The sequence below is a fragment of the Salmo salar genome, chromosome 20, assembly GCF_965601325.2.
Source record: "Salmo salar chromosome 20, fSalSal1, whole genome shotgun sequence".
Taxonomy (NCBI): Eukaryota; Metazoa; Chordata; class Actinopteri; order Salmoniformes; family Salmonidae; genus Salmo; species Salmo salar.
In genome coordinates, this window is record NC_138310.1 from 40,775,001 (window position 1) to 40,799,456 (window position 24,456).

Consider the following 24,456-nt stretch of genomic DNA (forward strand, 5'->3'; position numbering starts at 1 on the left):
AAATAGATGACATCATGAAGAGGAAAATTACATGGATATATTGAAGCAACATCTCAAGACATCAGTCAGGAAGTTAAAGCTTGGTCGCAAATGGGTCTTCCAAATGGACAATGACCCCAAGCATACTTCCAAAGTTGTGGCAAAATGGCTTAAGGACAACAAAGTCAAGGTATTGGAGTGGCCATCACAAACCCTGACCTCAATCCCATATACAATTTGTGGGCAAAACTGAAAAAGCGTGTGTGAGGAAGCGTGTGTGTGTCAGGAGGAATGGGCCAAAATTCACCCAACTTATTGTGGGAAGCTTGTGGAGCGCTACCCGGAACATTTGACCCAAGTTAAACAATTTAAAGGCAATGCTAACAAATACTAATTGAGTGTATGTAAACTTCTGACCCACTGGGAATGTGATGAAAGAAATAAAAGCTGAAATAAATTATTCTCTCTACTATTATTCTGACATTTCACATTGTTAAAATGAAGTTATGATCCTAACTGACCTAAGACAGGGAACCTTTACTAGGATTAAATGTCAGGAATTGTGAAAAACTGAGTTTAAATGTATTTGGCTAAGGTGTATGTAAACTTCCAACTTCAACTGTATATTCAGAGGTCGAGAGCTGTGCGTCCTCCGAAACACAACCCAACCAAGCCGCACTGCTTCTTGACATAATGCCCGCTTAAACCGGAAGTCAGCCACACCAATGTGTCGGAGGAAACACTGTACACCTGGCGACCGTGTCAGCCGAACCGCCACAGAAGTCGCTAGAGCACGATTGGACAAGGACATCCCTGCCGGCCAAACACTCCCCTTACCCAGACGACGCTGGGCCAATTGTGCACCTCCCCATGGGTCTCCCGGTCGTGGTCGGCTGCAACAGAGCCTGGACTGTAACCAGGATCACTAGTGGCACTGCGATGCATTGCCTTAGACCACTGCACCACTCGGAAGGCCTGATTCAGGGAACTAAATCAACCTATCAGTGAATTTACAATTACTAGAGGAAAAAGATCATCCACACATATTGATCAAATTTGTACTCATATTGTAGAACTTTGTCCTAAAGCTGTATCCATACCCATTGGATGCAGTGATCAAAATAGTGGAGTTCCAAAAGCTGGGCCTAAAATAGTGTATAAGAGATCATACAATATTTTTCTGTGACTTATTTGGATAATGTTAAAAATATTTGTTGGTCTGAGGTGATAAGGAGCATCCAAACGCTGCACTTTATGAATTTATGCATTTGCTTCTTCCAATTATTGATAAACATGCACGTGCTAAGAAACTGACTGTTAGAACAGTTAAGGCTCCATGGATTGACAAGGAATTGAAAAACTGTATGGTTGAAAGAGATGGGGCAAAAGGAGTGGCTAATAAGTCTGGCTGCACATCAGACTGGCTAACTTACTGTAAATTGAGAAATGATGTGACTTAACTCAACAAAAAGGAAGAATAAACTGTATTATGAAGCCAAGCTCAACGATATAAAGAATGATGGAAGTACTGTAAATTAAATTATGGACAGAAAGACAAATTCAACTCCATCTTTCATCTAATCAGATGGCTTATTCATCACAAAACCATGATGTTGCCAATTATTTTTATGATTACTTCATTGGCACAGTGGACAAGCTTAGGCAGGAAAAGCCAACAATGAACAATCGTATTCATGCATAAAAAAAACTAAGAAAGAAAGAACAGCATTGTAAGTTTGAATTTTAACTAATGGGAGAGGTGAAGTTAATGTCATCAATTACTAATGACAAACCTCCTGGCATTGACAAGTTAGATGGAAAGCTACTGAGGATGATAGCTGACTATGTCACATATTTAATCTGAGTCTAGATGAAGGTGTTTGTCCTCAGGCCTGGAGGGAAGCCAAGTCATTCCGCTACCCAAGAGAGGTAAAGCAGTCTTTACTGGTTCTAACAGCAGATCTATCAGCTTGTTGCCATCTCTTAGCAAACTGTTGGGAAGGGCACTCAACATGTACTGCACTGACACAAATGACTGATGATTGGTTGAAAGAAAGTGATAATAAGAAGAATGTGGGAGCTGTACTGTTACATTTCAGTGCAGCCTTTGATATTATTGACCATGACCTGTTGTTGAGAAAATGCACACTACCGTTCAAAAGTTTGGGGTCACTTAGAAATGTCCTTGTTTTACATGAAAACATACATGAAATGAGTTGAAAAATGAATAGGAAATATAGTCAAGCCTTTGACAAGGTTATAAATAATGATTTTTAATTGAAATAAGTGTCCTTCAAACTTTGCTTTAGTCAAAGAATCCTCCAATTGCAGCCTTGCAGACCATTGGCATTCTAATTGTCAATTTGTTGAGGTCATCTGAAGAGATTTCACCCCATGCTTCCTGAAGCACCTCCCACAAGTTGGATTGGCTTGATGGGCACTTATTATGTACCATATGGTCAAGCTGCTCCCACAACAGCTCAATAGGGTTGAGATCCGGTGACTGTGCTGGCCACTCCGTTATAGACAGAATACCAGCTGACTGCTTCTTTCCTAAATAGTTACTGCATAGTTTGGAGCTGTGATTTGGGTCATTGTCCTGTTGTAGGAGAAAAACAAATCAGCCGTTTCCAGCAACAAAAGTCATTTACAACACTGTATTTCTGATCAATTTGATTTTATTTTAAAAATGGACAAAAAATAGCTTTTGTTTCAAAAACAAGGACATTTCTAAGTGACCACAAACTTTTGAAAGGCTTTTCAACCTCCATCGAATATAACTCAGAGGGTTTTCTTTAATGGAAGCCTCTCTAATGTCAAACAATTAGGGTGTGGTGTACCGCAGGGCAGCTCTCTAGACCCTCTACTCTTTTCTATTTTTACCAATGATCTGCCCCTGGCATTAAAAGAAAGCCTGTGTGTCCATGTATGTTGATGATTCAACCATATAAACTCAGCAAAAAAAGAAACGTCCTCTCACAGTCAACTGCGTTTATTTTCAGCAAACTTAATGTGTAAATATTTGTATGAACATAACAAGATTCAACAGGCATAAACTGAACAAGTTCCACAGACATGTGACTAACAGAAATGAAATAATGTGTCCCTGAACAAAGGGGGGGTAAAAATCAAAAGTAACAGTATCTGGTGTGGCCACCAGCTGTATTAAGTACTGCAGTGCATCTCCTCATGCCTCCTTCCACCATGCCTAAGGCACGTTCACGCAGATGAGCAGGGACCCTGGGCATCTTTCTTTTGGTGTTTTTCAGAGTCAGTAGAAATGCCTCTTTATTGTCCTAAGTTTTCATAACTGTAACCTTAATTGCCTACCGTCTGTAAGCTGTTAGTGTCTTAATGACCGTTCCACAGGTGCATGTTCATTAATTGTTTATGGTTCAATGAACAAGCATGGGAAACAGTGTTTAAACTAGAGGTCGACCTATTATGATTTTTCAACGCCGATACCGATTATTGGAGGACCAAAAAAAGCCGATTGTCACATATTGTTACGGGAGCGACGTAGGAGATGAGAAGCAGGTACAGGGAGTGAAGGTTTATTAGCTGATGGACATGAAACGGAAAAGGAACAGTGTCTGGACAGGAACACATAACAAACACAATACAGAACAATGCGGACACAGGGAACACAACCAAGGAACAGACAGATATACAGGGGGTAATCAACAAAGTGAAGGAGTCCAGGTGAGTCCAATGAGCGCAGCTGCGCGTAATGTTGCTAACAGGAGTGTATGATGACGGGTAGCCTGGTGTGCGGGAGCAGGCGTGACAGTACCCCCCCCCCCCCCCTCCTCTAGGGGTGCCACCCTGCGTCCCACCTGGGCGAACCGGCCGAGACATGGGCGCTGGGCAAGCCGGTTGGGGCGTAGAAGCCCGACGAACCGGCAGAGGCATGGGAGCCTGGCGAACTGGCTGAGGCGTAGGAGAGCCTGAAGATCCCGCTGCGGCGTAGAAACCCCATGGACCGGCTGAAGCGTGACGTGGGATGGGAACCTGCCGAGCCAACCGAGGCAAGGACACCTCTCGAGCCAGCTAGGGCATGGAAGCCCGACAAGCTGGTTTAGGCACCCCCGGTTCCATCGGTGGCGGCCCCCGAGTCCGACGTCACCCACTAAACAAAAATAACTGTCACGTCCTGACCATAGAAAGCTGTTATTTTCTATGGTAGAGTAGGTCAGGGCGTGACAGGGGGGTTTTCTAGTTTAGTTATTCTATGTTGTCATGTTCTAGTTTTGTATTTCTATGTTGGGTTTTGTTTGGAATGTTCTCCAATTTGAGGCAGCTGGTCCTCGTTGTCTCTAATTGGAGATCATACTTAAGTAGGGGTTTTTCTACCTGGGTTTGTGGGAGATTGTTTTTGAGTAGTGTATGTTTCACCGCTGCGTGACGGTTTGCGCTTTAGTTTATGTATTGCATAGTTTCACAGTGTAAATAAAATGTGGAACGACACACGCTGCACTTTGGTCCGCTCCTCCTTTCGACAGCCGTGACAATAACTCCCCGATGCTTCTTGTAGTGGTGTACGCATTCTGTCACATAATTATCACGGGAGCGACGCAGGAGAGGAGAAGCAGGTACGGGGAGTGAAGGTTTATTAGCTGACGGACATGAAACGGAAAAGTAACAGCGTCTGGACAGGAACACATAACAAACACAATACAGAACAATGTGGACACAGGGAACACAACCATGGAACAGACAGATATACAGAGGGTAATCAACAAAGTGAAGGAGTCCAGGTGAGTCCAATGAGCGCAGCTGCGCGTAATGTTGGTAACAGGAGTGTATGATGACCGGTAGCCTGGCGCCCTCGAGCGCCAGGGAGGAGGAGCGGGAGCAGACATTACACTGATACCGATTAATCTGACATATTGTAATAATGACAATTACAACAATACTGAATGAACACTTATTTTAACTTAATATAACACATAAATAAAAATGTATTTAGTCTCAAATAAATAATGAAATATGTTCAATTTGGTTTAAATAATGCAAAAACACAGTAAAAGTGAAATATTTGCCATGTAAAAAAGCTAAAGTTTAAGTTCCTTACTCAGAACATGAGAACATATGAAAGCTGGTGGTTCCTTTTAACATGAGTCTTCAATATTCCCAGTTAAGTAGTTTTAGGTTGCAGTTATTATAGGAACTACAGGACTATTTCCTCTCTATACCATTTGTATTTCATATACCTTTGACTGTTCGATGTTCTTATAGGCACTATAATATTGCCAGCCTAATCTCGTGAGTTAATAGGCTTGAAGTCATAAACAGCGCTGTGCTTCAAGCATTGCGAAGAGCTGCTGTTTGAATCAATGCTTACGAGCCTGCTGCTGCCTACCACAGTTCAGTCAGACTGCTATATCAAATCATAGACTTAATTATAATATAATAAACACACAGAATTATGAGCCTTAGGTCATTTAATATGGTAAAATCCGGAAACTATAATTTAAAAAACAAAACGTTTATTCTTTCAGTGAAATATGGAACAATTCCGTATTTGATCGAATGGGCGGCATCCATAAGTCTAAATATTGCTGTTACATTGCACAACCAATGTTATGTCATAATTATGTAAAATTCTGGCAAATTAATTACGGTCTTTGTTAGGAGGAAATGGTCTTCACACAGTTCGCAACGAGCCAGGTGGCCCAAACTGCTGCATATACCCTGACACTGCTTGCACAGAACACAAGAGAAGTGACACAATTTCCCTAGTTAATATTGCCTGCTAACATGAATTTATTTTAACTAAATATGTAGGTCTAAAACAATATACTTGTGTATTTTTTATTTTTTTATTTCACCTTTATTTAACCAGGTAGGCAAGTTGAGAACAAGTTCTCATTTACAATTGATTGATTTTAATGTTGATGTTCATGGTTAGGTACATTGGTGCAACGACAGTGCTTTATTCGCGAATGTGCTTGTTAAATCCTCACCCGTTTGGCGAAGTAGGCTGTGATTTGATGATAAATTAACAGGCACCACATCGATTATTTGCAACGCAGGACAAGCTAGCTAAACTAGTAATCAACCATGTGTAGTTAACTAGTGATTATGTTAAGATTGATTGTTTTTTATAAGATAAGTTTAATGCTAGCTAGCAACTAACCTTGGCTCCTTGCTGCACTCGCGTAATAGGTGGTCAGCCTGCCACGCAGTCTCCTCATGGAGTGCAATGTAATCGGCGTCCAAAAATGCCGATTACCGATTGTTATGAAAACTTGAAATCGGCCATAATTAATCGTCGACCTCTAGTTTAAACCCTTTACAAAGAAGATCTGTGAAGTTATTTGGATATTTAGGAATTAGACAGGATCTTTTTTTGCTGAGTTTACGTGTCAGCAACCAGAGCTAATGAAGTCACTGAAACCCTTAACAAGGAGTTGTAGTCAGTTTTGGAATAAGTGGCCTGTAATAAACTGGTCCTGAACATCTCTAAAACGAAGAGCGTTGCATTTGGAATAAATCGTTCCATAAACTCCAGACCAAAGCTGAATCTGGTAATGAATAGTGTGGCTGTTGAACAAGTTGATGAGACTAAATGATTGTGTTACCGTAGACTGTAAACTTTCATGGTCAAAACGTATAAATGAAATGGTTGTAAAGATGGGGAGAGGTCTGTCCATAACAAAGCGATGCTCTGCTTTTTTGACACCACACTCCATAAAGCAAGTCCTACAGGCTCTAGTTTTGTCTCATCTTGATTATTGTACAGTCATGTGGCCAAGCACTGCAAAGAAAGACCTACAGTTGAAGTCAGACGTTTACATACACCTTAGCCAAATACATTTTAACTCAGTTTCACAATTCCTGATATTTAATCCTAATAAAAATTCCCTGTCTTAGGTCAGTTAGGATCACCACTTATTTTAAGAATGTGAAATGTCAGAATAATAGTAGAGATAATGATTTATTTCAGCTTTTATTTATTTCATCACATTCCCAGTGGGTCAGAAGTTTACATACACTCAATTAGTATTTGGTAGCATTGCCTTTAAATTGTTTAACTTGGGTCAAACGTTCCGGGTAGCCTTCCACAAGCTTCCCACAAGAAATTGGGTGAATTTTGGCCCATTACTCCTGACAGAGCTGGTGTAACTGAGTCAGGTTTGTAGGCCTCATTGCTCGCACACTCTTTTTCAGTTCTACCCACAAAATGTCTATAGGATTGAGGTCAGGGCATTGTGATGGCCACTCCAATACCTTGACTTGGTTGTCCTTAAGCCAATTTTGCCACAACTTTGGAAGTATGCCTGGGGTCATTGTCCATTTGGAAGACCCATTTGCGACCAAGCTTTAACTTCCTGACTGATGTCTTGAGATGTTGCTTCAATATATCCACATAATTTTCATCACCAATGATTCCATCTATTTTGTGAAGTGCACCAGTCCCTCCTGCAGCAAAGCACCCCCACAACATGATGCTGCCACTCCTGTGCTTCACGGTTGGGATGGTGTTCTTCGGCTTGCAAGCCTCCCTCTTTTTCCTCCAAACATAATGATGGTCAATATGGCCAAACAATTATATTTTTGTTTCATCAGACCAGAGGACATTTCTCCAAAAAGTACGATCTTTGTCCCCATGTGCAGTTGCAAACAGCAGTCTGGCTTTTTTATGGCAGTTTTGGAGCTGTGGCTTCTTCCTTGCTGAGCGGCCTTTCAGGTTATGTTGATATAGGACTCGTTTTACTGTAGATATAGATACTTTTGTACCTGTTTCCACCAGCATCTTCACAAGGTCCTTTGCTGTTGTTCTGGGATTGATTTTCACTTTTTGCACCAAAGTACGTTCAACTCTAGGAGACAGAACGCGTCTCCTTCCTGAGCGCTATGACGGCTGCATGGTCCCATGGTGTTTATACTTGCGTACTATTGTTTGTACAGATGAACGTTGTACCTTCAGGTGTTTGGCAATTACTCCCAAGGATGAACCAGACTTGTGGAGGTCTACAATTTTTTTCTGAGGTCTTGGCTGATTTCTTTTGATTTTCCTATGATGTCAAGCAAAGAGGCACTGAGTTTGAAGGTAGGCCTTGAAATACATCCACAGGGAGGCCTTGAAATACATCCACATCCAATCGACTCAATGTCAATTAGCCTATCAGAAGCTTCTAAAGCCATGACATAATTTTCTGGAATTTTCCAAGCTGTTTAAAGGCACAGTCAACTTAGTGTATGTAAACTTCTGACCCACTGGAATTGTGATATAGTGAATTATAAGTGAAATAATAATCTCTCTCGCCCCCCTCTCTCGTTCTCTCTCGCCCCCCCCTCTCCCGCTCTCTCCACCCCCCTGATTCGCTCACCCCTCTCGTTCTCGCACCCCCTCTCTTCCCCCTTCTCGCTCTCGTTTTCTCCCCCCTCGCTCTCGTTCTCTCCCCTCTACCCCCTCTCCACCCCCCTGATTCGCTCACCCCTCTCGTTCTCGCACCCCCTCTCTTCCCCCTTCTCGCTCTCGTTTTCTCCCCCCTCGCTCTCGTTCTCTCCCCTCTACCCCCTCGCTCTTTCCTCGCCCCCTCTCGTTCTCTCCCCTCTACTTCCTCGCTCTCTCCTCGCCCCCTCTCGTTCTCTCCCACCCCCCCGCTCTCGTTCTCTCCCACCCCCTCGCTCTCGTTCTCTCCCTCTCCTCCCCCCCTCGCTCTCTCCTTCCCCCCTCGCTCGTTCTCTCGCTCTCGCCCTCCCCCCTCCTCCCCCCCTCGCTCTCTCCTTCCCCCCTCGCTCGTTCTCTCGCTCTCGCCCTCCCCCCTCCTCTCGCGCCCTCCCCCTCCTCTCGCGCCCTCCCCCCTCTCGTTCCCTCCTCTCACCCCCCTCTCGTTCCTCTCTCCTCCTCTCACCCCCCCTCTCGTTCCTCTCTCCTCCTCACCCCCCCTCTCGTTCCTCTCTCCTCTCGTTCGTGAGTGTGTGTGCGCGTGTGCAAGGTTTATTTGAGAGCCTGACATGGATCACTTGGCTCTCCAGCTCGTCGCTCCTATCTTAGTGTAGTGTGTGTGTGTGGCCTGCTGGTTCTTCCTCTGTAGAATGATGTTGACACCTCATCAAGGGTCAAGAGTCCACTCAATCATCACAACATGGAGACATCCCTCCAAGAGTGTGTGAGGGTGATCTCATTCTCACCTAAATTTGTGTGCTACCTATAATCTGCATCAAACCGGCATAAATTCTCACCACCAACTTCAAGACATCATAAAGAGAGAGCTTTTGAAATTAAAGTTATACAGCATTTTTTTTCTTCACGTTGCCAAATGAAGCCCTTGGTTCTAGATTGAAGCGGTGCTATAACTTTGCCCTGAGTCAAAAGCTTAGTAACCCGGGCCCTGTATATTCACATTGTCCACTTTAAATCCTTAACAGCTCTCTGGCAAGCCTGTCTATAAGCTCCTTCATAAATAGCAGATGAAACCCAGCTCACCACCAACATGTTTCTTTCCTCTGGAAGAAACTCTCGAGACCAAGTCACGTTTCATAGATTCCTACATTTCAAAATGTTCGGAAACTTGCCTCAAGATACAGTTCCAAGTTCAGTTTTGTGTTACACCGACAAGCCTAATTGATAAGGTTAGAGGATAATAAACTGATCCTAGATCTGTGACTACAAGCAATTTCAACCCACCTCTCAACCCACACAAACAAAAGTTTGGGGTCACTTAGAAATGTCCTTGTTTTTGAAAGAAAATAACTTTTTCCCCCCCATTAACATCAAATTGATCAGAAATACAGTGTTGACATTGTTAATGCTGTAAATGACTATTGTAGCTGGAAATGGCTGATTTTCTTATGGAATATCTACATAGGCGTACAGAGGCCCATTATCAGCAACCATCACTCCTGTGTTCCAATGGCACGTTGTGTTAGATAATCGAAGTTTATAATTTTAAAAGGCTAATTGATCATTAGAAAACCCTTTTACAATTGTTAGCACAGCTGAAAACTATGGTTCTGATTAAAGAAGCAATAAAACTGTCCTTCCTTAGACTAGTTGAGTATCTGGAGCATCAGCATTTGTGGGTTCGATTACAGGCTCAAAATGGAAACTCTTCAGTCTATTCTTGTTCTGAGAAATGAAGGCTATATTCCATGCGAGAAATTGTCCAGAAACTGAAGATCTTGTACAACGCTGTGTACTACTCCCTTCACAGAACAGAAAGAGTGAGAGGCCCTGGTGCACAACTGAGCAAGAGGACAAGTACATTAGTGTGTGTTTTGAATGGTAGTACGCATGCATACATACATACATACATACATACATACATACATACATACATACATACATACATACATACATACATACATACATACATACATACATACATACATACATACATACATACATACATACATACATACATACATACATACATACATACATACACACGAAACACTGCGTATGTACGTACGCACAGTACCAGTCAAAAGTTGACACCTACTCATTCAAGGTTCTTTATTTTTATTATTTTCTCCATTGTAGAATAATAGTGAAGACATCAAAACTATGAAATAATACATATGGAACCATGTAGAAACCAAAACAGGTTTGGCCAATAGGCTACCTGCCGACTAGACTTGGAGCCTCTTTGGATTGTGATGCGGCTAAAATTCTATGACAGTCAATCTAGAAGCTATTGAACGAAAATGCAAAGTTTAAGGTTCGCCATTGCCCCCACCAACTGCAGAAGTTTGCAAATAGTTTTTTGCAAATAGTTTTTTTTCATCAGTAAGTTAAAGACTTGAGCAAACACCACACCGCCTACAACATGAGTGTGCATGTCCTACAGATGTGGCAATGGATAGAACACATTGGGGTGTGTGTGTGAACCACATAGGCAGGAATGTTCTCTTCAGTCTAGGGGTGTGAACGCTTAAACAAAGTTGGGATCCTTAACATTTTCTAGACGATAGAGAGGAAGAGGCATGCAAAACAAGACATTGCAAGATGCATATTACCAAGACATTGGCGCTCGGTCCTGCCTGCATGGTCCTGCCTGCACGTCCTCTCTCTCCCTCCCTCAGGCTGTCCTGCCTGCCCCTCCTCCCCTCCCTCCCTCCCTCTGGCCAGCCTGCCCCTCCTCTCCCTCGCTCCCTTCCTCGCGCTGGCCGGCCTAACCCTCCTCTCAAATCAATTTAAGGGGCTTTTATTATAACATTGCCAAGGCAAGTGAAGTAGACAAACAATAAAAATGAACAGTAAACATTACACACACAGAAGTTCCAAAATAAGACATTTCAAATGTCTCTCTCTCTAATGTGTCTTTATAGGCATGGCAAAACACGTTTACATTGCCAAAGCAAGTGAAAAACAAAAGTGAAATAAGCAATCAGAAATGAACAGTAAACACTACACACACACACAGGTTTCAAAAGGATAAAGACTAGAGGTCGACCGATTAATCGGAATGGCCGATTAATTAGGGCCGATTTCACGATTTCATAATCGGAAATCGGTATTTTTGGATGCCGATTTGGACAATTTTTTATTTATTTTTTGTTATTTAAAAAATACAACAAAAAAAATAAATAATAATAATATATATATATATATATATACACACACTTTTTAAAAAATTAAAATAAAAAATGTAACACCTATTTAACTAGGCAAGTCAGTTAAGAACACATTCTTATTTTCAATGACGGCCTAGGAACGGTGGGTTAACTGCCTTGTTCAGGGGCAGAATGACAGATTTTTACCTTGTCAGCTCGGGGATTCAATCTTGCAACCTTACGGTTAACTAGTCCAACGCTCTAACCACCTGCTTTACATTGCACTCCACGAGGAGCCTGCCTGTCTACACGTTGCTCCAACGTGTACCTAACCATAAACATCAATGCCTTTCTTAAAATCAATACACAAGTATACATTTTTAAACCTGCCTATTTAGTTAATATTGCCTGCTAACATGAATTTCTATTAACTAGGGAAAATGTGTCACTTCTCTTGCAACAGAGTCAGGGTATATGCAGCAGTTTGGGCCGCCTGGCTCATTGCGAACTGTGAAGACTATTTCTTCCTAACAAAGACAGCCGACTTCGCCAAACGGGGGATGATTTAACAAAGGGGCATTTGCGAAAAAAGCACTATCGTTGCGCAACTGTACCTAACCATAAACATCAATGCCTTTCTTAAAACCAATACACAGAAGTGAATATATTTTTAACCTGCATATTTAGCTAAAAGAAATCCAGGTAAGCAGGCAATATCAACCAGGTGAAATTGTGTCACTTCTCTTGCGTTCATTGCACGCAGAGTCAGGGTATATGCAACAGCTTGGCTCGTTGCGAACTAATTTGCCAGAATTTTACGTAATTATGACATAACATTGAAGGTTGTGCAATGTAACAGGAATATTTAAACTTAGGGATGCCACCCGTTAAATAAAATACAGGAATGGTTCCGTATATCACTGAAAGGAAAAACGTGTTTTTTTGTTTGAGATGAGTTTCCGGATTCGACCATATTAATGACCTAAGGCTCGTATTCCTGTGTGTTTATTATATTATAATTAAGTCTATGATTTGATAGAGCAGTCTGACTGAGCGGTGGTAGGCACCAGCAGGCTCGTAAGCATTCATTCAAACAGCACTTTTGTGCATTTTGCCAGCAGCTCTTCGCAATGCTTCAAGCAACTCCCGAGATTAGGCTGGTGTAACCGATGTGAAATGGCTAGCTGATTAGCTGGTGCGGGCTAATAGCGTTTCAAACATCACTCGCTCTGAGACTTGGAGTAGTTGTTCCCCTTGCTCTGCATGGGTAACGCTGCTTCGAGGGTGGCTGTTGTCGATGTGTTCCTGGTTCGAGGAGAGGGATAGAAGCTATACTGTTACACTGGCAATACTAAAGTGCCTATAAGTACATCCAATAGTCAAAGGTATATGAAATACAAATCGTATAGAGAGAAATAGTCCTATAATAACTACAACCTAAAACTTCTTACCTGGCAATATTGAAGACTCATGTTAAAAGGAACCACCAGCTTTCATATGTTCTCATGTTCTGAGCAAGGAACTTAAACGTTAGCTTTCTTACATGGCAGATATTGCACTTTTACTTTCTTCTCCAACACTTTGTTTTTGCATTATTGAAACCAAATTGAACATGTTTCATTATTTATTTGAGGCTAAATTGATTTTATTGATGTATTATATTAAGTTAAAATAAGTGTTCATTCAGTATTGTTGTAATTGTCATTATTACAAATAAATTAAAATACTTTTCGTCCAATTAAATCGGTATCAGCTTTCTTTGGTCCTCCAATAATCGGTATCGGCGTTGAAAATCATAATCGGTCGACCTCTAATAAAGACATCTCAAATGTTCTATTATTAGCCATGTACAGTGTTGTAACAGTGTGCAAAGAGTTGTAGTATGAATGAAGGGGAAATAAATAAACAGATAAATATTGGTTGGTTGTATTTACAATTTTTGCGCTCCACTGGTTGCTTTTTCCTAGTGGCAACAGGTCACTGCGGCATTCTTGATTCTCCCCCTTCACCTGGTTTCCTTCTCCCTCCTTCCCTCTCTCTACCTCCCTTCCTCTTATTTCCTTGCATGCTCATACTTCTCTCTCCCTCGCGCTGGCCTGCCTGCTCTTTCTCTTTGCTAATGATGCAAGTGTGTGTTCAGTCTGTTTGTAGAATATCCTAGCCTATTCATGGCACTGATGTTGCTGGGATACAGAGGTATCTTCGGGCCAGTCTTGCAAGCTCAGGGTACTTACTCTTTATTGCTGAGTGAGTGTTTTTCTTTTTTTGTATCAATATTAGAATTACAGTAGGCTACCGGTAGCCTTGAAAGCATCTCGGCTACGACATGTTTGCTTGTCTGTTAGGGTAGGCTACACTACGTATTTTTTAAATGCCAACACGAAACCTTCTCTGGAGATATGAAACATTTTACTTGTCTGTAAAGGAATGCCGCTTCTGAAGTTCCATCACTAGGCGACCAGAACTGTCAATCAAATAATCTTGAGCTGCTGCGTGCAGCCTGCCTACCTGTGCACAGACCAACCTTCTCCAAAAAAGTACTTTAAAGTTTGTTAAATACCGGGACTTACCAAGACATTTACACTGAACAAAAATATAAAACTCAACATGTAAAGTGTTGGACCCATGTTTCATGAGCTGAAATAAAAGATCCCCGAAATGAACCATATGCACAAACAGCTTATTTCTCTCAAATTTGTTTACATCCCAGTTAGTGAGCATTTTAGCCTGTCAAGATAATCCATCCACCTAACAGGTGTGGCATATCAAGAAGCTGATTAAACAGCATGATCATTACACAGGTGCTGGCGACAATAAAAGGCCACTCTAAAATGTGCAGTTTTGTAAAAAAAACACAATGCCACAGATGTCTCAAGTTGAGGGAGCGTGCATTTGACATGCTGACTGCAGGAATGTTCACCAGAGCTGTTGCCAGAGAATTCAATGTTAATTTCTCTACCATAACCCACCAATGTCATTTTAGAGAAGTTGTCAGCCTCACAACCGTAGACCACGTGTAACCATGCCAGCCCAGGATTCCACATCCGGCTTTTTGACCTGCGGGATCGTCTGAGGGGAGGGAGGGCGACGCGCTGAGGAGTATTTCTGTCTGTAATAAAGCCCTTTTGTGGGGAAAAACTAATTCTGATCGGCTGGGCCTGGCTCCCAAGTGGGTAGGCCTATGCCGTCCCAGGCCCACTCATGGCTGCGCTCCTGCCCAGTCATTTGAAATCCATAGATTAGGGCCTAATGAATTTATTTCAATTGACGGATTTCCTTATATGAACTGTAACTCAGCAAAATCTTTGAAATTCTTGCATGTTGCATTTATATTTTTGTTCAGTATAGTAGAAAGAAAACATCTAGCTACCATAGCAGAAAAAAACTGCAGAAAAAAAATACAGCAGCACATCTATCAGCAATGTTTATTGTTGTCATGGAAACAATCCAAGGCTTGCCGTTAACGTACGACGCCTCCTGGGGGCCATGTTGGAAGACCACCGCATTAATTCTTCCGTTAACCCAAACTGCAGTGCCTAAAACTAGTTGATTCATCACCACGGTCATTTTCTGTGGATTATTTGGCTGCTCTAACAAGGCAGGAAAGACAACAGGAAAAAAAGGTATACAGATTCCCCAAACTCATGAAACACCGTTGGTGATACCAATGAGCTAAGACTCAAGAACTGTCAAAAAAGTGAATAAACCTTTTTGCACGTTAAAACCTGAACCCGAGTTTAATTTAGATGTTATGCTAACAAGGTGTTAACAACAACACTACAGTAAATTAGCCAAAATTAGCTAGCTAGATAGCTTGCAGTCTTAGCATATGTCACATGAGTTTTCACCGTGATTGTTCAATAAAAACGACCTTGTCTTGAATGTAACCTAGGCCAAAAAGGGGTCCTGGCTAAAAGGAACCCAGCTTCTGTCAAATTAACGTCAAAGTAATTTTTTGCACTTTAGCTTACCCTAACCCTATTCCTAACCTTAATTTAATGATCCTAACCTACTACGTTCATTCTCGTAATCTGCTGCGTAAATTCTCCTAACTTGCTACGAAATGTCAAATATTAAGTTAATTTGACCAAAGCTGGATCCCTCCTGAAAAAGGAGGTTGTTGTATGATATGACGTCCATATATCCTGGAGGACATTATTGTCAAAATAAAACAGTGGTTATCATGTATTCATATAATAACCCAATGATAATTTGTTGAGAACTTCATTCATAAGAGGGAAAATGTATGGACATAGAACAAAGACCTCAACGAGATAGGACAACCTGCTGTGTTGACTATTGGTTGTTCTTTATGACATTAAAACACATGAATGAATTAAACACAGCCAAACAACACTTAAAATACCTGATGGTATAGCTGACCTGAGAAAGTGATTCTAACATCATGAGTGCTTTTCATTTGTTATGTACTACTGTAGGTTCAACCAGCTGACCTCTATCAAGAAACCCATTCCCACTGTGAAAATGAACAATGCTGCAGCAGCATCAGTTTCTACTTTGTCCTTTTTCAGATATGAAAGGAGACATCCCTCAGTTATACGAGATGGTTGTCATAGGCTGGGCTTCGAACAATCTGAATGATTCTGTTGTGCCATTTACATAGAGAGCACCTTCAAGTGTGTCAGTGCTGGGCTGGAACAGAGGCATGCACAACCAGCAGGGTTGGCCTGCTCCAGTTGTGATAGGATTATACATTGTGTGTAACTTTTAAACTGTATTTTTGTTCACAAAAATGTGCTATCATAGGTACACATAATCCATGGTATACAAGGATGTACCCTTATTTTCTTGTGACATTCATTGGGAACTCTTCATCTGCAGACAGGGTTTTACGGCTCTCTCTGAAGACAGAAAACATCAAAGAAACAGGCTTCATTATACTCAAATTAGACAACACTGAATATTATGTTGCTATACAGTATCTCTGTCCTCAGTTTTTCCTTGAAAAAGAGAATAGTTTCAAAATGTCCTTCCACAAAGGTAATGTACATGCCCTACCCAGAGTAGCCTACTCTGCCTTCTCGGACAGCTGGAACTGCTGGCTAATCCGTTCACCCTTCATGGCTGTTAACTAGCTACCAAGCTACAAATTAATTTAGAGCTACAGTGCAACGATAAATACATCAAGATAGGTAGCTAACTAGCTAATACAGTAGGAAGTTAGCAAGCTGGTGATATTTAATTCACTTAGCTAACTTTACATACTGTAGCTAGCTAACTAGTGAACATTACATTAGCAGCTTATTTGAGTAAGCCTGTACACTACGTTTCTTAGATTGATCATTTTCAATATATATTTACTTACTTGAGTAGGTTCTCCCACTGCCTCCATTTTCTAGGTCCTTAGAAAAATGAAGTTTCCAGTGGTTGCAAAAGGCAGCCAGCCATGTGGACGATTAGAGGACTTCCAACAGACTGATTTTGGTTGCTAGGTGATTTGTGACGCAACTGCAAGCCCTCTATAAAGAACAGTCTATACCGGAGCAGAATTCTATTGTCTGAAAAGGTACAGACGCTTCTAATTGTCTGGAAAGTTATCAATTGTTGCTGTCGACATGTTACTGTAGCTGTATTATGTCTGTAAAAGGTCGTGGTAGATAGAGCTTCATTGGCCGGCCCTAGAGGTCATACATATGTAATAGGACCATTATTCTGCATTGTGAATTGAGGTGGAATTGTATGGGTTTTTTCTTACTGTTTTAACGGAAAACTTTTTTTATTTTTTTTAACTGTTTAAAAAAAGCAAAATTGTCCATTTGTCACATCCCTACTTCAGACCAGGGCAGGGATAGTTTGACTACAGGGTGTCCTCCTGCTTTCCAGTGTTGTATACAAATATATTAACTTTCAAATCAGATGGAGGTGCTTGGATTATACACCAGTCTATCTTTTGTGCCAGTAGGCAAGGCCTGAGTGGGAAGTGCTGTGTGTGTGCATGCGTGTGCGTAAAGGCATGCAGGCCTGCTCTTTGGATGGTGCTCATGTCTCCTGCTCTTATTTCAGAGGATTGGAAAACTCCCAGTCAGCACAGTGAGTCTGGAAGGGGATCAGTACAAACATCTGCAAGCCCTGCTATGGGAAGGCAAGTGGATGTATGTGTGAGTGTGACAGACAGCAACTGGTAGAATATGGTGTTTGTGTATGTTTTCAGTTTTCATATGTGTGAGAGTGAGAAATAAGAGAGTAATCAATTTGATACTGAATCTCTGCACATCTGTTAATTGAGCCACATAGAAAATGCCTGCTGTGTAGAATTCCGTCCTTCGTTTTGTGTGTGAATAGCTGCTATGTTCATTCTTTTACCTGAAACACATCTTTATTACATCTCACCAATCTTCCCATTGTGTTCTAGAAACCCTAGCCAAGGCAGCAGATTACTGAAAAAAAATTGTGGATTTTACATTATAACATAGTAGGCTGGGTCTAACTCATTTGTGTGAAAGTAAGACAGGGCCGGTTCCAGTCTTTGAGGGCCCTATGCGTAATATTTCTGTAATGTGTGCTGTGTGTATTACAATACAATCAAACATGAGCACGAGTGGCACAGCGGTGTAAGGCACTGCACTTCAGTGCTAGAGGCGTCACTACAGAGCCTGGTCCGATCCCGGGCTGTATCACAACCGGCTGTGATTAGGGCGGCGCACAATTGGCCCAGCGTCGTCCAGGTTAGGGGAGGGTTTGGCTGGGGTAGGCAGTCATTGTAAAATAAGAATTTGTTCTTAAGTCACTTGCCTAGTTAAATAATGGTTAAATAAAAATAAAATACAAAACATTTAAAGTAACACCCACCACCTACATAAAATTTGATTTTCAACTTATTTTTTTTCACTTCTTCAAACCTCTCTAAATGGCATTGTTTGGTTAGAGATCTAACCAAGCCACATTTAAAGTGTTTATAACAGTGTCAAACTAATTTTGCCCCGGGGCCGCATTCGATCTTCAATGAGGTCCAGAGGGCTGCACTGAATATTCGTTATATTTCCTCACGGTCAAAATTTGTTAAAAAAAAGTCCTCTATCCATTGTTTTGGGAATTTCCGATGCTTCCTGACTAACTTTCATTTTGTGATTAATAGCAAGCTGGACATGGTCAAGAAACTGTTCACTATACTTATTTCTATCACTGATGAAGTATAATATACAGGGGGAAACAAAGTATGACGTCTGTAAAACTATATTCTCTTCAGCTCATCTCTGCTCACCCTGTACCGGATTTAGAATAGTGAATCACCATGTACTAGGTCCATTATAATTTATACACAGTTTCAATTTGGTTTTAGTAATTTAAGTATATTGAATTCGTCCCCACTCCCCACCTAAAAATTTTATTTTTACTTTTTATTATTCACTCAAACCACACACGTTCCGGATTGGATCCCCTCGCATGTTGGACACCACTAGATTATAATAAATGAAAAGCCCTTTTCAACCCACTATCCTCTCCTCTCAATTCTTACTGCTGTTCCCACACCACACTGGGAGTGACAGGCCCATCACTGCAGCCTGAGATTTGAGGTGTGTGTGTGTGTGTGTGTGTGTGTGTGTGTGTGTGTGTGTGTGTGTGTGTGTATCTGCATGTGTGTGTCTGCATGTGTGTATTTAAGGGTTTCATAGAGCTTGACTTGTAGAAGGTAGATTTAATGGTCCACTTCTGTCCTCGTCTATAAAACTCTTGTTTTCAGCAACATAAGGTACATCACGTACCGTATGCCAATCAGCCTGCATTACAGAAGTGGCCTCCAAAGTCCAATGCTGTTCACTATACTTATTTCTAAAGGATCCCTATCACTGATGAAGTATAATATACAGGGGGAAACAAAGTATGACGTCTGTAAAACTATATTCTCTTCTGCTCATCTCTGCTCACCCTGTACCGGATTTAGAATAGTGAATCACCATGTACTAGACCTACACTCCATAGAATAACAGAGATAATGGATTTAGAATAGTGAATCACCATGTACTAGACCTACACTCCATAGAATAACAGAGATAATGGATTTAGAATAGTGAATCACCATGTACTAGACCTACACTCCATAGAATAACAGAGATAATGGATTTAGAATAGTGAATCACCATGTACTAGACCTACACTCCATAGAATAACAGAGATAATGGAAGAAGCTCAATTCTCGGCTCTCCAAACAACCCATTTAAAATATCTGATGCACAGTATCTCTCAGCCAGTGGTCTGCTCTCACTTTTTTTGGTCATGTCAATTTTGCGTACCGTGAATCAGCATGGGGAATAATATAACGATGTACACACACAGTCTATAATATTTTGATACAGTGCTAAATAAATACAAATAAATTGGACTACTTCACAAAATTTCCACATAACACATTAATTTGAATACCCACTTTTTATGTGGGTGCAAGCAAACTTGCAAGCAGGCTAAGTAGCGCTAGGTATCAACCGCCAATCCAGTAGGGGCTTGAAGCTAAAGTGAGCTTTGATTGGTCAATAGCGTTGTGATATCATGGAGTATTTGCACAAAGTTCAGCTTTCCCCAACTTTGGTCCCGCCCTCTTCATGCTCCCTCGCCCATGGTCATGGCTAGAAGTCATCCAGCTTTTGTCTAGATTTGACTTTTTGTAGCAGGTTAGGAGAATTAATGTAGCAGGTTAGGATAATTTGGTTAAGGTTAGGAAAAGGGTTAGGGTTTGCTCAAATGCAAAAAACAACACTTTTGATGTTATTTTGACAAAAGCTGGATCCCTTCTAGCCATGACCCTCGCCCATGCTATTGCCCAACTGCCTACTTCACTTCCCTCCATTGAAAATTAATGGGTCTCCATTTGTTTTATCGCTCCCCAACGTGTTATGTTGAAATACAGTTTCAGTTTTGTCCCAATTTGGTTGAGTATAAAACAATCAGAATAGAGAAAGACATTAAAACAGTTTAGTATTAATGTACTGCCATCCTAGGGTCATGCAATACTCATAAAGCATATTTACACTTTTATTATTCAGAAACATGAAATACCGTCAAATACCTCTACAGCAGCCTACTGTCAAAAACATTGAAAAATACTGTGACATGATATTTTGGCCATATCGCCCAGCCCTTGATAGGCCTTGATAGGGCAACAAGACAGGAATCAGGAGGATTGAGACATGATGTTACATTCCCAACCATTAGGAATAGATCAGACTAGGGCTGTCACCGACTAAAAATAATCTGAGTCAACCAAGAGTCGTGTGTTCTTTCAACCAATCGATTGGTTCAATTTTAAAACATGTATTTTTCCATATAGAGACACAACCTGTTTGAATAAAATCAACTATATGTAGGCTACTGAGCTTGTCTGATGCTTTAAGCACTGTGATTAGAAAGATCAATATAGCCTAACCAGAAGAAAAAACCTGTTCCCGACCCTCCTCCTCCCGCTGCTGCTGGCCTTCGCAGATTCTGCTATTAGGCTCCTGAAGATGCCGGTAATAGGCTACACCAACGGTCGGCAACCTTTTAAAATTTGGAGTGCCCGGTTATCGTACCATTTCTACTGATCTGCATGCCAGTTATGGTTTTCATATGCACATTTTTGTGGAACAGTTTAATTTATTTTATAATAAAGTCTTCATAGCTCAAAATCAATGTAATGTGGTTAATCAAAATTAAATCTAAATGAAAATGACAAATCTAAAAGTAAACTCTATTGCCATTGCCAATACGTAAAAATAGCCTGCATAAAGCCAACAAACATCGCAGCCCACAGGTAGAAAATATCTTGATAAAAATAAATATCCTATAAATCACATTGGCTACACACAGCCTGTCTGCAAGGAACTTGAAACATTGTATCAACTATTGTATTAGCCTGGTCCAGTGCAAAGCTCATGCTAGCAAACTTGCAACATTGTATAAAATATTCTGGGCCCTCAGAGTTTCCTGGGTCAATGAGCTCCAAACAGACAGACACTGCTGTAGGCTGTTTCCACAAGGGATAAGAGAATGGGGATACCTGGTCAGCTGTACAACTGAATGCATTCAACTGAAATGTGTCTTCAGCGTTTAACCCAACCCCTCTGAATCAGAGAGGTGCGGGGGGCTGCCTTAATCGACATCCACATCATAGGCGCCTGGGAAGTAATCAGGCAGGCCTATTTTATGACAAAGAAGTAAACAGGTTGGCCTATTTTATGACAAAGAAGTAAACAGGTTGGCCTATTTTGTGATGTTTCCACCGGATCAGAGCATTCAACAACAAAAAATCCCCTTTCATGCTGAGTGGTCATCGAAAGGGAGACAGCTGGAAAGATTAATTTGAGGAACTATCGTCATTCTCAATGGTTGTAAAAACAGACTTTGTTTACTTGTTTAAAGGCAAAGAAAAAATTACTTTGAGAAGCGCCACAGAGATGGTAAATTAAGACAATCAGAAACAGTATCAGATCCCCAAATGGGGACATTTATAGGCCTACATTTGCAAGCAGGTCAGGTAGACTAGTCCAACTTCTATATGTGTAATCAGGTGCGTGTCCTTATTCAACACTGACTGGAGCACTCCAAACAAAAGACAATGACGAAATTGACAACTCGTAAATAGAATAAAATAAACCAAAACTTGTTTCTCACAAGTGTAACCTAGGCTGTGTACTCTGCAAACAACGTCTCCTACAATGACAATGGTGATACTGTAATAATAATATATTAACAGAAATTAGCATAACCAAACAAACATTGTAGATTAGCAATTATGGCAATTAACGGTAAATGGTGTGCCATCCCTGTGGCCTCCCAACAGATTAGTCCACTCAGACAGGCGTGAATCAGACAGGTGTTTCACATGCATACATACATACATACATACATACATACATGCATACATGCATACATGCATACATGCATACATGCATACATGCATACATGCATACATACATACATACATACATACATACGTACATACGTTAAGTCGGAAGTTTACATACACTTGGGTTGGAGTCATTAAAACTCGTTTTTCAACCACTCCACAAATTTCTTGTTAACAAACTATAGTTTTGGCAAGTTGGTTAGGACATCTACTTTGTGCATGACACAAGTAATTTTTCCAACAACTGTTTACAGACAGATTATTTAACTTATAATTCACTGTATCACAATTCCAGTGGGTCAGAAGTTTACATACACTAAGTTGGCTGTGCCTTTAAACATCTAGGAAAATTCCAGAAAATGATGTCATGGCTTTAGAAGATTCTGATAGGCAATTTGATATAATTTGAGTCAATTGGAGGTGTACCTGTGGATGTATTTCAAGGCCTACCTTCAAACAGTGCCTCTTTGCTTGACATCATGGGAAAATCTAAAGAAATCAGCCAAAAATGGTAGAGCTCCACAAGTCTGGTTCATCCTTGGGAGCAATTTCCAAATGCATGAAGGTACCACGTTCATCTGTACAAACAATAGTACACAAGTATAAACACCATGGGACCACGCAGCCGTCATACCGCTCAGGAAGGAGACGTGTTCTGTCTCCTAGAGATAAACGTACTTTGGTGCGAAAAGTGCAAATCAATCCCAGAACAACAGCAAAGGACCTTGTGAAGATGCTGGAGGAAACAGGTACAAAAGTATCTATATCCACAGTAAAACGAGTCCTATACCGACATAACCTGAAAGGCCGCTCAGCAAGGCAGAAGCCACAACTCCAAAACCACCATAAAAAAGCCAGACTACTGTTTGCAACTGCACATGGGGACAAAGATCATACTTTTTGGAGAAATGTCCTCTGGTCTGATGAAACAAAAATAGAACTGTTTGGCCATAATGACCATTGTTATGTTTGGAGGAAAAAGGGGGAGGCTTGCAAGCCGAAGAACACCTTCCCAACCTTGAAGAACGGGGGTGGCAGCATCATGTTGTGGGGGTGATTTGCTGCAGGAGGGACTGGTGCACTTCACAAAATAGATGACATCATGAAGAGGAAAATTACATGGATATATTGAAGCAACATCTCAAGACATCAGTCAGGAAGTTAAAGCTTGGTCGCAAATGGGTCTTCCAAATGGACAATGACCCCAAGCATACTTCCAAAGTTGTGGCAAAATGGCTTAAGGACAACAAAGTCAAGGTATTGGAGTGGCCATCACAAACCCTGACCTCAATCCCATATACAATTTGTGGGCAAAACTGAAAAAGCGTGTGTGAGGAAGCGTGTGTGTGTCAGGAGGAATGGGCCAAAATTCACCCAACTTATTGTGGGAAGCTTGTGGAGCGCTACCCGGAACATTTGACCCAAGTTAAACAATTTAAAGGCAATGCTAACAAATACTAATTGAGTGTATGTAAACTTCTGACCCACTGGGAATGTGATGAAAGAAATAAAAGCTGAAATAAATTATTCTCTACTATTATTCTGACATTTCACATTTTTCAAATAAAGTGGTGATCCTAACTGACCTAAGATATGGCATTTTTACTCTGATTAAATATCAAGAATTGTGAAAAACTGAGTTTAAATGGATTTGGCTAAGGTGTATGTAAACTTCTGACTTCAGCTGTATTTGTCGCTGCTCGACAAAAAGAAATCTTGATGACCAAAAGCCTATCAACCAAACAATTGACCAGTCGACTAAATGTGGTCACCCCTAGTTCAGACAATAGACCATTGATCACTTTCCTGTTGTAGATGTGCCCACAACTGTGGGTTTTTGCACTCAAAAGGTTTATAAATAAAGACCAGGGAATATTGTATTCATTCATAACAACCATTGAATAGCCTGAAGCCTGTTTAATGTAAAATCCTAACCATTTTTGATTGAAATGCATTTAGTGGCATATTGCATGGTTGGCATACATGTATAACAGCACATCTTTTTTTTTTTTTTTTTAGATCCTGCACAGTCATTCAATTTCTCATTTAAAAAAAGCCTTTGCGTGACCAATAAATAGGCTAATTAGGGTTTAAAAATACAATTATGACATGGATTTCAGTATGCATTG

At 40.9% G+C, this 24,456-nt stretch overlaps 1 protein-coding gene across 1 annotated transcript in view; it reads right to left on the minus strand.

The window, feature by feature from the left end:
* The window catches only part of slr (somatolactin receptor), a 67,669-nt gene that overhangs the window by 42,443 nt on the left and 770 nt on the right, over positions 1–24,456 (minus strand). The gene's annotated exons all lie outside the window — the stretch shown is intronic.